The sequence below is a fragment of the Vanellus vanellus genome, assembly GCF_965231255.1.
Source record: "Vanellus vanellus genome assembly, chromosome: 11".
Lineage (NCBI taxonomy): Eukaryota > Metazoa > Chordata > Aves > Charadriiformes > Charadriidae > Vanellus > Vanellus vanellus.
In genome coordinates this window covers 14,558,158-14,576,035 of record NC_138916.1, presented here as the reverse complement: position 1 = coordinate 14,576,035, position 17,878 = coordinate 14,558,158, and the positions used below count along the sequence as shown (strand labels likewise).

Genomic DNA, 17,878 nt, shown 5'->3' with positions numbered 1-17,878 from the left:
AAACCTATAAAGTTACACTGCTATTGCCAAACCAACTTGAATAGTATCTGGATGCATATGCATTAGTGCTCATTGGCACAAAACGGCTGGAAATTTTCTTCATCTCTGCATGTCATCTATGAAATGTTGGGTTAATAGAAGGAATTTTATTTTAAACAAAGAGGTTAACAACTATAAAGGTTGCTAAGAAAAATTATTGTAACAAGGAAAAAAAAATCTGAACAAGCAACGCACAAATACTTCAGCAAGAAATACAGTCTAGGAATGTCCCTGAATCTACAGTTAATTTCATATATTAGTTACTAAGTATTTTTTAAAGCACACAAAATGACACATGAACAAACTAGCTGAACATTAAAGAGATACCACTCTTGTCTGCCAATGTGTTAAACAACTCAAATATGCATGCATGACCAGCATGGCATGTTTTTTCCCCACAACTGGTACTCCAAAAAATGCAGTTCTGGAATGGAGCTCTTGAGGCTCCAAATACAGACTTGCAGCAGCACCAAAGTTCTATAAGTGATTGTGTATCATAATGAAACACATCAGCTTGTTCCCTCTCTCACTACTCCTGTTGGGCAGCTACTTCAGAATCTTACTCACAAGGTGGCTAGAAACCTTCTCTCTAATTTCCATAGCAAGATTAACTTGAGGCCAATACACTCATTGGTGTGCCCACAGTGTCTTTAAACACTACTAGTTCTTTCCAGCCTCACACACTAAACAGGCAGCAATATGTCATCAACACCTTTCTTCAGCCAGCATAAAAGAAACCTGTTATAAAATAAGCTGTCCGGTCCCTAATCACACCGATAAACATTCTCTGCATCTGTTTTTTTCTGAATGTTATTTTCCATATTAGACCTCAGTAGTACTTGTATGTTAGAACTGAGTTCTGCATTGCCCTGTTTCCAGTTATGAGCTCCAAGAAGAAATTTTTGCTGATGGTCCTTATGTGCATAACATTGCACTGTGTTTTATTATTCCCATCTTCAAGGTCAACCTGTTATTACTGTATTGTTCTCATACTCATGTATGTTGACAGGTCATCCTAACTTTATCTTATCATAAAGTGTAATGAGATCAATCTTAATCTTTTGTTGACCCAGTCATTAATGAAAACATTAAGTAGCTCTAGTCCTAGATTGACTCTGCATAACCTTTCTCTAGGCCAGTATTTCTCTTTCGGCACAGTTAGTTATCTTCCTCTCCCATTCCTTATACATTTCCCACTTCACACACCAGACCACATCTCCTCTAAGTTAATTTCCAGTATGGCATTATATCAAATGGCTTTACCAAAGTCCAACTAAATGAGGTCTCTATATTCCCCTCATTTACGGGAGGGGGAAAAAACTGATCAAAGAAAGGTATGCAATGAGCTAGGATAGGTTTGATCTTCCAGATAAATCCGTTTTCTTCAGTTTTCCATTTACCTTTATGTTATTAATTAGTCCTCCCTCAAAAAGCATTCCAAAGCCTTATACACTTAAGATCAGACAGACATACTCAAAGTTTCCTGGCTCTTTCCCTTCTATATATTTCAGTACTACATTAGGTATTCCCTAGCCACTTGGTACCACCCTTGTTTTGATAGACTTGTTAAGAATTCCTGCTATCAGAGCTATGATTTCATGTGCAGGTCTTTCAAAGTTCTATACAAAATTCTTATCAGATCCCCCCAACGTGACTGCATTGAAGCTCTATGAGTTTTGCTACCTTCTTGAATGATGATAAATAACAATCAACTCCTGAAGAGTACATATCATACCCAGGTAAAATTCCATTTACAAAGTGGTTTGCATGACTGCTAGTAGTATTGTTTCATTTAAAAATACATATTCTTTAATAAACAAGATAGTGTTTTCACTTTAAAAAAACAGCATCTACATAGGTGTGTGTAATGAATACAAATGGGCATACGTAAATGCTTTGTCATTGTAGAGAAAAACTATTTAGATCTAGAAACATTATATTCATATTGCATTGTGTAACTCATTTACCAAAGAAGCTACATAGGGAGCTGTTCCTGGAAGAATAAACCCTTCTGTGCCTGGCACTAATATTTCATACCCAAAGTACACGTTACAAAATCTTACACAAAATGGTCTTCAATAGATAAAGTGTTGACAATAACCATAGGCTTCTTCTAGAAAGTGTACAGCTATTTCAACATGATTATTAAATGCCAACCAAGAACCAAGCACATCCTTCATTTTCAGTCTATAAGTACTCCCTTCAACTAAATCTACACTATTTATGTAAACTAATATCTACTCCATATGATTTAACTTAATTCACAATCTCTTACTGCACAGATTAACAGGGACAGAGCAACTTTGGTCTGCGTTAGAAGCACAGGATCAGATCTCAAACACATAAAAGCTTATGAAAACAGCTAGCAGTCTTAAATTTAAGTTGTCTGTCAGAGATCTCCCCTCCCCCCCCCCCCATTGCCAATCCCACTATTTTGTTTATTTTCACCAGATTATACCAGTTTTATATTAACGGATAGCAATGTGATACTGGGCAATATGTTACTGTAAAAGTCACACTAGACTGCGGTACTAACATCATGTTACACCGTAACGTAATTTTTGGTTTAGGTGGCCACTTGGTTGTTCTAAATATGCATTATTTATAGTCTCGAAAAATGTGAAAGTTATCCTAGTAGAAAAACAGCTGACTGAGATTGGGAAGACCCATTAGGCTACCTGAGTGCTTGGAGACTCGCCTATGAAAGTATGCAACATGGTCTGTCTGGATAGAAGAGCAGAAGAATCAGGCAAAGGCTAAGATCAAAACAGACGATGGTAGCAACTCCAAAGGCAAAGTAATATTTGAGATATTCAGTCTGAAGATTTTTGAGTCAACTGTAAATATTCTATAATCAATAGAGAAAAATGAAAAGTGAGCATATTGGCTAACAATCCATCGAGACTCTGAATCTCTTCATAGCACTACTACATAGAAAGTATTGTAATGACAGATACTACAGAAGTGGAATCATACTGAAAGAAAAAGAAAAAAGCCGAAGCTATCACTTCACATTCTGTGATAGGAAGTGCTAAGTTCATCTCACAAGAATACCTGTTCTTTTAAAGTATGTTACTTTGTAAGCACCACCTAAAATTAGATTTTGTTACTATTACTTTGCATACCAGAATAAAGCAGTAGATATCAATAGGGATTTTGCTGGCTATCCCCAAACTCACTAAGGGCAAGTTTGGGTGAGCACAAGAAAGGGTAAGGAGACAGTCACAAGATTTGCAAAGTAATCACCCCCTTTTTTTTTTTTTCTGTTTTCCTCCATATAACAACTAAATATTTCTATCTTGTTCGTATTTCATGGAATGAAAAGTCTACACTGTTCTTGTTTTGTATGATTTCAGCCTCTTAAGTTTCAGTTGCACTACATGCACATATACCTGCACCACACATCCAAGTTTATAATAATATTTTGTTGACATCCCCACCAGCTAAACAGGAATTAGTGACACTACTCTGCAGACAAATCAGCTTTCTCCTTGTCAGCTGCAGTCATTTCAGATCTGGCCTTCCCACCTCCAAATCTAAACCACTACTAAAGTGCAGCTGCAAAAGTCATCTCTCCTCCTGGTCTAGGTCCGTCTCCTCCTAGACTCTGTTGGTCTCCTGCCAAATCATATTCAAGTACCTTGTCTTCACCTACAAGATCTTGCATAGTAATAAATAATATAGAAGTAACCAATGTGCTGAGCAATTATCAAGCACATCCTTTAAAAAAAAAAAAGAAAAAAAAAAACCCAAACCACAAAAAACCACAGGGGAATGACTCTACATTACACCCCTCTCTATCAAGTACAACCCTGCACATTTCACACACTACGCCCTCCTTCACACTCCCAATATGAAAGTCACAGGTCTGTGGCAAGGGAGTGCAGTTTCACAGACACCCCCCTACACACACTCCAGCATCCTACAGGAAAGATGAAGATGAGAGAGAGAAGGCCATAGTGCTGCAGAACGGAAAGGGATCATGTGCAGAACAGCACAGCCCCACCCAGAGATGCTTCAGCAAACTCTCTCCCAGCTTCAGCTGGGCACCATGGTCTGGCCCCAGTCCCATGAACTGATTTGCCCTTTGCAGGACTAGACACACAGACTATATCCTTTTCTGGGCTGCAATGCAGAACATATGCAATGATCACCTTATAGTGGGGCACAAAAAGGCAAGGCAAAGGTAGAGGAACTTGCAAGCACACTGTCTAATTAGTGTAGTTACAGGACTGCAAACAGCAATCACCTTCAACGCAGTCTTTTGACCTAGCGTTGCCATGTCCAGAGCTGCTGTAAGCAGGTGGCTCTCTGATGATCCCTGCCCGCAACTTTGTTGGGCTTGTCTAGCAACACATTTAGTTACAGTTTGGAGATTAGACAGTTAGAAGATTAACGAAACCCTAAGTAGAAAAAAAAATAAAAATAGGCCTTCCGAGACATAAATCTTCCACGTATGTTTCCATACAGCACAAGTCCAGATTCCTGAATAGTTTATGATTCTGTAAAATCTTCACTATAAAAGACTGCATATACTTAAAATTTGCAAAGGTAGCAGCTTAAGTTATTTCTAGTCAGCTCATAAAAATCTGTCTTTAGCACTTTTTTTCCTATGAAAAAAGAAAGAAACCCAGACATACTCTAAGCTTAGTGAAAAGATAAGATTCTGGATATAATACCAATATGACTTCACCCTTTATTTTGTAAGGGTTCAAAACAATACTAGATGAAAGTTTATATATAAGCATAAGGGATCTGCCAAAATGAAAGTGAAAACCCAGCAAATTATATTTCAGACACCTTGACATATTATGCACCACGCATGCTGTCAGCTTCACTGTCCTTTCCTTTGCTGTAGGCCGAATGCTTGAATACCAATCTTATTAAACTACAACTCTGAATTTATCCACTATATATAACATTCCAGATGTCGTACCAGCTGGGAACAGGCCCTTAGGCCATCTTTGGTTGATCTCTTAGTCGCTTTCCAGCTTTTGCCAGGCATTCATCCAAAAATATGAAGGAAAGTGCTAAAAACAGATGTCAGAGTTAATGGGGTTTTTTCTTCATGGTAGGAAATACAGAAAACTTGCACCCTACACCTATGCTATGAAATATGAATGTTGTCAACAAACCGTAAGTTAATTTTAAATTAAATCATAACGTAGCAAAGTTAATTCATATACTATTTTTCTGACAACAGGCCAGCCTCCATCAGTCTGTTCTTTGAAAATATTACGTGGTCATTTGGATTTTTTCATTAAGTTGGAAAATCTTCTGATGTCGTCAATCTGCAAAAATGGTTTCAAGTCCCTCATTTAAGAAAAAGTAATGCTTAAAATGTAAACTAGACTGATTGCAATTCATGGTAAGCTTTATGACAACGTTGGAGTAATGGGAGTTATTAAATCAGTACACATCTGAGCTATGAAAGACCTCTTGGCCCCATCGTATTACACAAATGATTTCAGCTTCCACTCACTGCAATATGAACAGGAGATGTTCAGATCTTCCCAAGAGGCGCTCTCTCTTTGGGGTCTTACAGGAGTTTAAGAATGGAATTTCAAAGAACAGGGCTGGAAACGAGGCCCTGATCCTGCCAACACGTTTGCACATGTGCATCTTTACTTATGTGGGTAGTTCACTGACGTAGATGGGAGTCCTCACAAGAATTAAGTTATGCATGTGCATAAGTGTTTGGGCCCTAGACTGTAAGGTCTGTGCAAGAGAGGTCATCTATCCTATCTGCCTTAGACAGTGTTCCAAATTTTCTGTCCGCACTCACCAAAATATTAACAAACATATGTAGAACCAATTCTCAGGAAGACTTCATGGTGCTGCCAGCAAAACCTCCCTTCAGTATGCAGGACCGTGGTCTCTCATACAGCAAAGCACAGCAGATCATTTCAGTTACAATTATATCTTAGAAGGATAATAATCTCTTTTGACACTCTAATGACATCCTTTTTTAAATTAATTTTTGGGCAACAGCCTTCATTAAAAAGAAGTCACTTAGCTACATAGAAAAAGGACTATGCATAAGAATTATTTTCACCCTCCTTTTCTTTGCCTCACATTCATTAGAATGCAGAGCTGAAAATATGAGAAAAACAGACTATCCTATAGCCTCAATATTGAAGGAGTGGGAGAAGAATGAACATTAACTGGCAAGTTCATTGTAAAGTATAAAAATATCTGCAAAAAGGACAAAATCTTTTTCAAGTGGAATAAAAAGAGCAGGACAAGTTTAAAACTTAGCCCTAGTACTTAAAGATACTTAGGATATAATTCTGATTCATACATTAGAATGCAAGATTACCCGAATGCACGTAGTTACACTGAAACCAGCAGTCAAGGGTGGTAAAATTTTATGGTTTGTATTCTGATACTGAACATATTTTACATTATCCATTAGTAACATCAAAAAAAAAAAAACCCAACATTTAAGCCAATGCACTGCATTTCTTGTAAGTAAAATTGATGCATTGTCTTTTTTTCAAAGGGTACAACAAAAAAAAGGCATTTTGCCATATTGATGTTATAAAGTACTATGTGTCCTGTCTGAAAGAGCACTGCTTGTTTCTTCAGTTTTATACCATATAAAACCATAGCATTTAGACAAAGGAAGATCATTGACCTACATGCTACACATTTAAGCAAATGTGCATATTTTTAGCAGACAGGGCATAGGAGTGGAATAGTAAACCACATTTTGTCAATATTTTGTGATGTAATTTGAGTACAACATAATTAACGAAAGAGATCAAACATTTTAAAAACAGAATTCATGCTGTGGGATTAGGTTTCCTAGTATAAATCACAGAAAATTCTGTGATCCTCACCAAAACTGCCTGCAGTTGGTTCAAATTAGAAAAGTTTACTATACAGCAAACCTTCGTACATCTTTTTGACACCAGATTTGAAAAAAACATTGAACTTTCCTCTCTTCAGGATACTGAGGCCTCAATGATGCTTGTGCTTTGTAGTATTTATCCCACTTTCCAGCCTAACACCCTACAGTATTTCTGGGGGACCTGAATCCAATCTATCTGAAATCAATGGCAAATCTCTTTTTGCATTAAAAAATGAAGGCCAATCCAAAGTCTATTGACATTACTATGATTTTTGGACCAAAGCCTAAATAATCAGGTAAAGGAGAACATATCATCTTGTATTTTCAATAGCAACCATTTCCCAAGTGTTATTTTTAAAACTGCCAAAACATCCCATATCATACAGCAGCATATTATTACTAATTTGTCTCACCCATGTGCAAATACTGTAGTCTGCTTCCTGAACCTGCAAATCAGCTCGAGGTTTGCTGCCTTTTTAAAAAGTCCTTTTTCTCCTATGCAACATGAAAATATTAACTGAAAGAAAGGCTTATACCATCAAAGCACTAAAATACTTTCTTATAGCATCATAACACAAACAAAAAAAGTTTACTAGCAATTAGATATTTTTATAAAGCTAGCTTTATAGATATTTTTATAAAACTAGATATTTTTATAAAGCTAGCTTTATAAAAGCTCAACTGGCGAGAGGTTAAGTCTTATAGTCTCAGAGTATTAAAAGAAGTCCAGATTGTTTCCACCTCTCAGATGTCTGATTGCCACTCCTTCTAGACCAAGAATCAGCTTAACAGTTGCATGTCTATAAAAATAATGTGGGACCTACAATTTGTGTCAAGTACATTAAAGTATTGAAGGCTAATGTTCAAGTATAGCATTACTCTTTACCAAAGACCACACTAAACACTCAACCAAAGCATTGAGCACCTTCAACCATTGCCTCAAACCACATGCAAGCATTTATTTCTGTAAATAGCTTCAAGACATGCAAAAAGATCTATTGACATTCACAGGACATCCTGCATGCTGGAAGTTGCACCCAAAGCTTCAGTGGTTTCCTGGGGGTAACGGTTTAAAGGGATTAGAAAATAAGCAATAGTTTTTAGGCTATGGCCCAAAAGCAAGTAAGTTCCATACATAAAACAGAGGAAGAAGAAAAAAAAAAAAAACAAAAACCAAAAACACTGAGCTTTCATAACAAAAGAATGAATAACAAATTCCATATACTTTTTTATTTTAAAATTACTGTAGACAGTAAATTATCCATGGCCCAGCAATGTGCCCTTGTTGCCAAAAAGGCCAATGGAACCTTGGGCTGCATAGGGAAGAGTGTGGCCAGTAGGTCGAGGGAGGTCATTCTCCCCCTCTACTCTGCACTGGTGAGGCCACAACTGGAATACTGTGTCCAATTTTGGGCTCCCCAGTTCAAGAGGGACAGGGAACTGCTGGAGCAAGTCCAGCGAAGAGCAACTAAGATGATTAAGGGCTTGGAGCATCTGCCTTATGAGGAAAGGCTGAGAGAGCTGGGACTCTTTAGCCTGGAGAAGAGAAGGCTGAGGGGAGACCTTATTATGGCGTACAAGTATCTCAAGGGTGGGTTGAAGGAGGATGGAGCCAGGCTCTTTTCAATGGTTCCAAGTAACAGGACGAGGGGCAATGGGCACAAGTTAGAACACAGGAAGTTCCGTTCAAATACACGGAAACACTTCTTTACGGTGAGGGTGACGGAGCACTGGCACAGGCTGCCCAGGGAGGTTGTGGAGTCCCCTTCTCCGGAGATTTTCAAGACCCGCCTGGATGCAGTCCTGAGTAATGTGCTCTGGGCAATCCTGCTTTAGCAGGGGAGTTGGACTAGATGGTCTCTAGAAGTCCCTTCCAACTCTGATGATTCTGTGATTCTGTGAAAATACAAAACACTCTCCCAGTTCTGTTACTGAAGACCATGATCATCCTCTATACCCTTAAGTCAAGTGCTGATAAGCCTCCAAGCCTAGACTCAGCAACGGTGCTAGCGGGGAGCTACACATGCAGCCTGACACTTGGGACACACTGCACCAGGATGCATAATTGGGGATTACAGCTACTTCTCACTCTCTGAAATCTGCATGTACTACACCTTTTTTTTTTTAAGCCAAACTGATTGTGAAGATATTATTTCTTATATTATTTCTTCTACCTTGTTCAGATCACTCATTCTTGCCCATCCTATGACCTGCCCTGCAAATCAGTTTTGCTTTCTGTACCAAAAACAGTGAATAACAGCATTTTCTTCTGCTCAGAGATGTTTGACCTTCTTCATCAATCATTACCTTATCAGTCTCTTAACATAACCAAGTAACAAGGTCATAACTCCCCTTCACAAACTGAGACAGTTGTTTATAAAACAACATAAAGATTTAGCATCCAGTCACTAAAGGAGAAGAGCTCCTGCCTTTCCTGGCCATGCTGCAGCTGGATCACTTGACTACATCACATAAACACACTTTTATTGAATTAGATATCAGAAAAGACAGTTGGTGAAAGCTGGAAAATAGAAGAGACAGTCCCCTTATTTCGTCATTATAGCAACAGCACATTATTAATGCGTGTTGTGAAGCCTGGTACAGTTTGTTTCACATTAGGAGCATTAAAATGCTTCAGATCTCACAGTATCACAACCTGTAACACTTTCTAAGCTCTGAAAATAATAAATATAGTTGTCAGCAGTGATCCTCTCAAGAACCTACATTTACCATTTTTTGCTGTTACTGCCAAAATTGGTAATTAATGTATGTAATTTTCCTCCTTGTGAGCAAATAGCTTTTGAAGTCTAATAGTCAGTAGAAATAAATTAGGTTTATTGGCAATGCTGACAGTTATTTTGAAATAGTGCAAAGTGAAGTAACTGTTTGAAGTGGTAAAGAGATTGTTCTTTAGCTGTCCCAAGGCTGGTTCATTACGCAAGTGCTAATGATATCAAGCACTATTTCTAGAAACAAAGCCAAGAAACGCAGATTCTTAAAAGAAGGCTTTTCACTGCATCTTCCCCAATAGCGGCATACAAATTGGAAGAAATTTAGGTTCAAGTATATCTCCACTAAAAGCTCATTGTGACATCCAACCCATACCACAAATCTGTTTTCCATGCTGGACAGGCCTGAAGGGATGACTATCAAGGATGTGAGGGATGTTATCCATGCACTCTACAATGTAAATTCCATTTAAATTACCCAGTGCCTTGCAAAACAATAGATTTTAACAGAAACACCTTACATAGAATGATTCATTTTATCAAGGAAGCATTTTACTCAGCATTATTTAAGAGCCAGTATAAACTGAAGTTTCTTTTACTTTTGCACAAAGGCTTTCCATATTAAGAGAGAGAAGCTGCTATAAACTCTCAGATAAAATGTTATCTGTGGCAGAAGCAGCACAGAAGAAAAAAAAAAAATCCAATTCATCACATTCATCCTTCATGAAAAATACGCTAATTTTATCTTCTCATTTGTGCAAAACTTAACAAAAGTTCTGAACAGCTTGAGAAGTTCAATAAATTTACCTATATTATTGAAAACCTAACTACAGTCTGTTCTGGTGTTGACTGACACCAGTGAAGAGTCATAGTTCTAAAATGTATTTGCATTGCATAGACAAATTGATTAATTCACCATGGGCTTTATCATCCTAAAACAACCTCTCTTCAATGTACAATCTGAAGAATGGCTTTCCTGTTCCAAGCATTGTGTTTCCTATAGTACTTGAAATATATCTTTTTGATTTAGAAGCACTTCTCTAGTCTATCGCAATGAACTCTTATTGATACATGATAGCAGTGGTGCGTCAGAGCTGTGTATGCATGGGATCATTTCTGCTACCTCCAGACCTTTCAGTCTTAATTTAGAAGTCTGAAGCTAAGCCTTTATCTATGTCAAAATTCTTGGATAAGTACATGCGCCAACTGCTGGGGGTGCACTGGGGGCATGAGGAGGTGAGTGGTAAATTCACCTTACATTGTATCAAAGTTTCACAATTTAATCACTGGTTTCCAGTAAAGAATGTCAAATGAAGGTCCAGTCTGTATATTGTTAATTCATTTCATCACGTGTCTTGTTACTATTTCAATGTAGAATTAAGTTAAAAGACTTTACAGTAGAATATTTGCCCAAGTACTCATCCTTCTGTCTGCGCGGGGTGGAGGGGAGGGGGGGACAACCTTATGAAATCTGTTGCTACAAACTGAAGAACATATGAACATGAAACACTGAACATGAGTTTAAAAAAAAAAAACCTGTCCTTTATGAAAAATGTGCATGGCAGACACACTATACACACTATAAAACCAAGACACTAATATTTTGACCAACCTCAAACTGAATAAGCATGCAATTGTGGCCCCAAAGATTTTCCATTAGTAGGAAAGATACTCCTGATTCTTGCTCACTCAGTCCCTACAAACAGGTATTTCTTCTAATCTGAAGCTTCTTTCTACCCAAGGCAGTGGTCTCAGCCACATACTGCATCCAAGCTGCTCTCAACACCACTCCAGGCAGGGGTATATAAGCAAAGCTTTATGCATCCCTCTATAGCCTATTATCATCCATTAGAGCAGCCTCAGTATCTGTCCAGCACCCAGGAGAGGCAGGAATACCAGAAACACCTGAAAGTTTATGTCCATTCTCCTTTCTTCCTTGAGAGTCATTTTGGGGGAAGACCTTGCAAATAAAGCACTGCTTCTGCTATCTGGGAGTTGTCAACAGTTGCCAAGGCCAGTATTATCACAGCCACAGAAAGACCCAGGCCCATGAGTTTTACCACAGAATTTAGCACAATAGGATCACAGCCTCAGAGTAGGTCTTTGATCCAGATTTAAGTGATATAAAATGTGTTTTCTACAGAAACTGTATTATTACAGATTCCCTGTGAAGGCACTTATCCTACATGAGGTGAAGACCTACTGGCTTCTGTAAGCATGATTTACACACCGAGACCTTTGACAGGGTTGGGATTAACGCAGCAATACAAAACAAGAAAGTCTGTCGTTCTTAGTGCACAAATTAAAGTGTACTGCACGCAGCACTCAGACTATTTTCTCTGAACAACAAACCCCCAAGCTTAATATGTTAGCTGGTGCTTTAAAAATTGCCACTTCCCCATTCAGTTTGCCAACAAGCAAAAGTATGTTAAAACAGTTTTCAGTTCACTAAGCAATCTATCACCCACAAGATTATATCACTAATGATATAACTACTTGTGCATATGCTAGCCACACACTTCCAGCAAGCAATTAGCCTAAACAAAAGTATTGTTTGAATAGGATCATGCCTGACTTATGCAGTATCAGTCTCTAAGTGTAGTTTTGCCTGAAATTGTAAGTGTTTTTCATTTGCTCTTAATCCCTGCCTCCTTCCCCCATAATTCCAAATCAGAAACACATTTCACTTGATTACAAAGCTAATTTCTTTATCCAAGTAATATTTAAAAAAAAAAAAAGTAAAAATAAAGAGGTCCAAATTAAACCTGCCAACAAAAAAAAGGTATCAAAAAGCCAAGTAAAAAAATGGAAAATATTAGAGTACCTAACATCACCTTCAGTTAAATTTCCACAATAACACCAAATGATGCATTTTATCTTCACGCAGACTTACAAACACATGGCTCTAAACTCTTTGAACGTGATTTAAAACTCCTTATTAACATCTCTAGGATTAGCATGGAGTACCACAAACCTGACTTCATAATTTGTTACTTACACAAGATGTCCCAGCTAAGAGAATGGAACTACAAGATTTGAGTCAGTGGAATTTGGGTTATTCTAATATCAGCACACTGGCTGAGTAAGGACAGCAATGTCAGTCCCTTACTCAGCTGAGGAGGAATATTTCTAACATAATGCTGAAATTCAGGTAGCCAAGTGTTAGCAATTGCACCTGCAGTGCTTAGACAAAATTAAGTCTATCAGCTCACTCTCAGGATACACAAATGAAACCACCAAAAGTGTTTGTTGGTCGAAGGTTTGCATTGTATAAAAAAAAAAAACACCTGAAACAGTTTAAGCTCTCTGGAGAAGAGCTTGTGTCATTCCAAAAAGAATCTTTAAATGAAGAGTTAGATATTAAATATGTTAAGTCTTTTTAATAGTTCTGAATGCTTCTTCAGGGTATCAACAGAAATGTCATGTCAAAGTATAACACAAGTTTCTGGCTCCTTCTCAAAAGGAGAGTGCTGGAGCTTTATGTACTTGAGTAACAAGCATGCTGCAAACTACAAATCTTACTCCCTTCTCAGGATTAGAGCTTGTCTTCACTGATGTGTTAATCTGAAATAAGTTTGTCCTTTACATGACTCATCTCTAAGCCCAAAAACTTCTAGTTCCATTTCACTGGTGATTTACATGCAAACTAGCTGGCAATGGAATAAAAAAGGCTCAGAGTAGGAGCAGAAGCCAGCAAGCACCTGATACTCAAAACTGGGCTGAGACTCACATAGAGTTCCAGAGGCAGAGCTGGGAGGATGGCAATCATCAGCAGGTGGAGGAGGGAAACTAATTTCAGAGAAATTAGGGGGAAAACGGCTGTCAGCCCAGCTGGATCCATAAAGACAACTTCGGAGCACAGAACAGTTTACTTTATATGATATGAAAAACTTACACAACTAACACAAACACGCTGACCGAGTACAAACAAAAAGGTGGAATAATAGGTTCCATCAGTTTATTTCTACATTAATTTAAGTGATCCAGATCCTGGGTTCCACTTTTTAATTAATTTTTAATTAACACTTTAAATATCATGCTTCTTTCCCCCCAGAAAAAGCAGAAGCCAAGCCAGGGTATTTCTTTGTGGAGGACAAGGCATATATCAGAATATTTACTTTCCCAATTTGGGGATTGACTTTATAGCAGACTTTTCTAGCAAACCCAAAGAAAGGCCAGTTCTTAAAAGAACTGTAACAGCCTCAGCCTGTGTATTACAACTTGTATATCTAGTTGAGAACAGACTCACTGGTTTCTGCCTTACCTCTCGTAGCTAAACACTCAAGTCTGAAAGTGCAGATTTTCATTCTTGTAATTGCTTGCTGGGTGTTTTCAAGATGCTCATATTCACCACTCTTCCCGATTGCATTTTTTTTTTTTAAGCATTTGTTTAGAAACACTACATTTCTTTGCCAAGATTGGACTAAGTGCCATATGTCACATTCCAGGATCAGGATGTCCTTCTCATGAGTTTAAACTAGTAAACATCATAAAATTTAGAAGGAGCAAGCTCAGCTAGAAAGCTAACTGGTCAAGCAAACACTTCCCCACTGAAAAGAAGATAACCTCTTTTTCTTTTTTCTTTGCTCCACCCCCACTCCAAGAGCTGTCTCTTTCAGCCAAGAAATCAAAGTGGGAAGGTACTTCAAACATATTCAGCCCAACCAAGTTTTCACTGCTGTCCTTGTTGGTGGTCCGTCATATGGAATGGTTTTAATACTTGGAAGCAATACCTTAAGTGTCAGAAAACAAGAACATTTTATTTCTCCAAGAAAGCTTTCCAGTACTACTAGTATTCTGGAAAAGAAAAAAATTCCTTGAAGTACATTAAAAGGTGAAAAGCCAAAAGAAATCAGAAAGAAAACTAGGAAACTATTCCTTATGGCAAGGTTGAACTTATATCTCAAAGTTGGGGGAAGGGCTATCACTTATATATTTATTTTAAAACTCATTCAAGAATGATAGGAGAGGGCATATTTTTTCCAGTCTCAAATTTCTAATGGCAAATGAAGACTTTGGCTATGCATCAAAATCTATTTGGTACTAAATTAGATTTAAATTACATTGACTCAGTAGAATTTTAGAAATGCAGTATGCAATGCACTGATGCAAGACATAGCTTGCTGAACAATGCAGGAGCTGTAAGAAAATGCTCAATGTAAACATTTCTACATTTCTGTTCTTTGGGAGCCCTCAAAAGTATTTGCTTTGAATCAGTGTTTTTCTTTTCCCTAAAGATAAAGCAGTAAATGTGTCAAAACTGTAACATACCATTCTGTCCAGATGTCACCTCAGTGAATAAAGGTGGCAGTATCTAATCAGGCCTTACAAGGTATTTTCTTCTATAGTCATAGAGGGGGTTTAAAAAAAAAAATATATATATTCACTGAATTTTGAAAATATCTAGCCAAAGAATTTCATCTGCATGTAATTCCTAAGTACACACATAGCAACTGAATATGCAAAGGGGTTAGTGCAATCCTGCACAAAAATGAGAGCACAGTCCTGCCAGATTAAACCAGAACAAAATGTACTATCTTGCATGTACAACATGAATCCATATGTAATTTTGCTGGGCTAGAACAGAGTACAGTGTGTTCCCATTAATATTTACTCATCTTCCATTTAAAACTGTAAGCTCGTCTTTTCAGATAGCAAATACTTTTGAATATTTAAGTAACAGCTAGTTCTATTTTACTGAGATTACTTATTAACAAAGGAATGACTGATCCTGATTAAACTGGCTCCCTGCTTGAAAAATATCACACACAACAGCCAAAGAAAACCCCTTTGAAACATTCCTGTGTTTGGAGGATGTAAGGAAACTAATCGTGGATCATGATGATGATGCTATATAAAAATAATATCCATCTATCCCAACAAACTGGAAATTTTATTGGCCTGGGTATGAGGAACAGTGCAAGGGTGGAAAGGCACGCTTGGGAAGATATGGAAGGGCTCACTTTTCCTGCAAGGGTCTCGTCATCTTGTTGGCTAGCCAAAAGAACAGAGGTTGTGATCCACCCTCTTCTCCCATGCCCATGCCACAGTCTTAGGAGCCTTTCATCCCTTTTATCTATTCTGCTCCCTTCCATGAATACAGAGGTATGACCTTCACAGTAGATTGGATAAGACTGATCTCTTGTTTTGTTGGGGTAAAGTGCACAAAGTTATTTCAATTTTCAACTAAATGGATGTGATTTAGGATGTACAGAAACAGCAGAACTCTGTAGGGATGCCCATAGGACAATTCTGGTGTTCAGGGAAAAGGAAGGAATGTATTTCCCATAGGGCAGCAACCCTTCACAGTGAGGCAGGATAGAAAGCGAATTGCTAAAATTGAATTAAGGTGTGTGAGAGGATGCTACTGCATTAATTTTTTTTATTATGCGGTAACCTTCCTGTACTGATTCCATTTGCATGTTGGATACATTAAGTAATCAAAAATTGCCTTTCAATGTACATAAATTCCTCTCTTTTTATTCACCTGCATATCCTTATCACAACTACAACATATCGAGCCGCCTACCCATACCAGCTTACAAAAATTCAAGGAATTATCTGATCAAAGATTTTCACCCTCTGGTTTAAGACTTCCTTCCATTCACAGAGTAAATGTCACATGCAAGAGTAGAAAGAAACACATAAAACAAGAAAAATTCAAGTTTTCTGGCTCAATTTGACCACATGATAAAATTGAGTTTTGTATGAACATTTCAGCAAAGGCATAAGTAAACTATAACTGTACCTTATTACAATTTTATTAGGATTAAGGAGGAAAATATCTTTCTATTTACCAAAGAATTCTTGGTTTACTCGCAGGACGGTAAACTAGAGATATAGATCAGTTCCCATCTGCATTCAACGTATTTGTACCTTTTAATAAATAATGCTTCCGGACTGAACTTCCTTTCAAAAGAAACTACTGCTAATGCAGTTGTGTTTATTTTCAACATTCTGATGTTTTAGCACCATTTTGAGATCCAAGATTTCAAACTTAATTTCCCACTGTTCACTAAGTGTTTGAGAAGAGCAGGCTTCAAAGCTGAATCACATTTATGAAAGAACAGAAGCTGACAATATCCCAGATCCAATTCAGATCCCAAGGGAATTAATGGAAAACTTCCATCAAATGGAATCAAGCTAGGAACTGGCTTCTGTATTGAGCTATGCTGGTATTTGAGGTTTTGAGGAGGGATTCATTTTGTTTGTTTTTTAATCAGCTGTGCTATTCACATGGTCTAAATGGTCCATTCAAAGAACTCAGACTCTCTCTGTTATATCTGACTTCTCTAAAATGCACTCCATTTAATGGAAACTATTTTGATCAAAGTGTATAACCGTTATAGCATTTTTCAACTACTGTCATTAAATAACACCTGAGTTGCAGCTGCATTTTACTGTCCTGTAAGTTATCGCTTTCCCAGGTGTTTGGTCCAGGGGACGACTTATCTAAGTACCTTTTCTGTTGATAATCAAGACCCTCCAGGGTAGCAAAAGTATGAATTATTGTAAACATATTTAAACTAAATTCAAATGATATAAAGTAGCTCATCATGCTTTCTTTTGCATCTTTTCTGCTTCCCTCTGTCTTCCTAAAAAGATACTCAATCTAAAGCTTTAATAAACTCATCTCAGTTCTCTTTAGAGTAGTCATGAGCAAACTTTTTTCTTTTTTCCTCAAAGTAGCTCCTGTAATGAGACCATCTTTCAAAATAAAGCTGCCAATCACTTGACAGAACCATACCTTGTGACTGCAGGGCAAGTTTGACTCTTCTCTCACTTTTACAGGGAGTGTTTCCTAACAAATTCCCTCCTCTTACATTAAGAAATGTACTGTAAGTGTTTATGAATGTAATTCAGACAGTTTTGATGTGAAGTTCAACTGACTTCTGGAACACGTTGTGTTATGAGTAAATTTCCACAGCATGCCACACATTTCCTAGGTTTACTTTAGATCTTTTGCCAAGATTAACAGCATTTCTTTCATGTTGCTTTCTTTGCATTTGTATCTATATTCCATGTTTAACATAATGTTTCTACGGGTCTGGAGAAAGCATTAAAGATCTTTAACTTCAAAATACATAATTTGTTGCTTTCTAAACATTCTGCTTCATCCATTATTACACTTTGCATTTGTTTCTTTATAATTCACTCAACCTTCCCTTCTGAAAACTTCATGAAATAATAAAATGTGCTGACTTTTCACAAGCTGGGAAATGCAAGATCTGCCTTATACTGATTTATCCATTAAATA

The 17,878-nt window shown here is 37.5% G+C and overlaps 1 protein-coding gene across 1 annotated transcript in view; it reads right to left on the bottom strand.

Annotated features, from left to right (window-relative positions):
- Positions 1 to 17,878, bottom strand: part of ADAMTSL3 (ADAMTS like 3) — a gene marked incomplete at its 5' end in the record, with an annotated part of 185,190 nt that overhangs the window by 137,071 nt on the left and 30,241 nt on the right. The window lies entirely within an intron of this gene.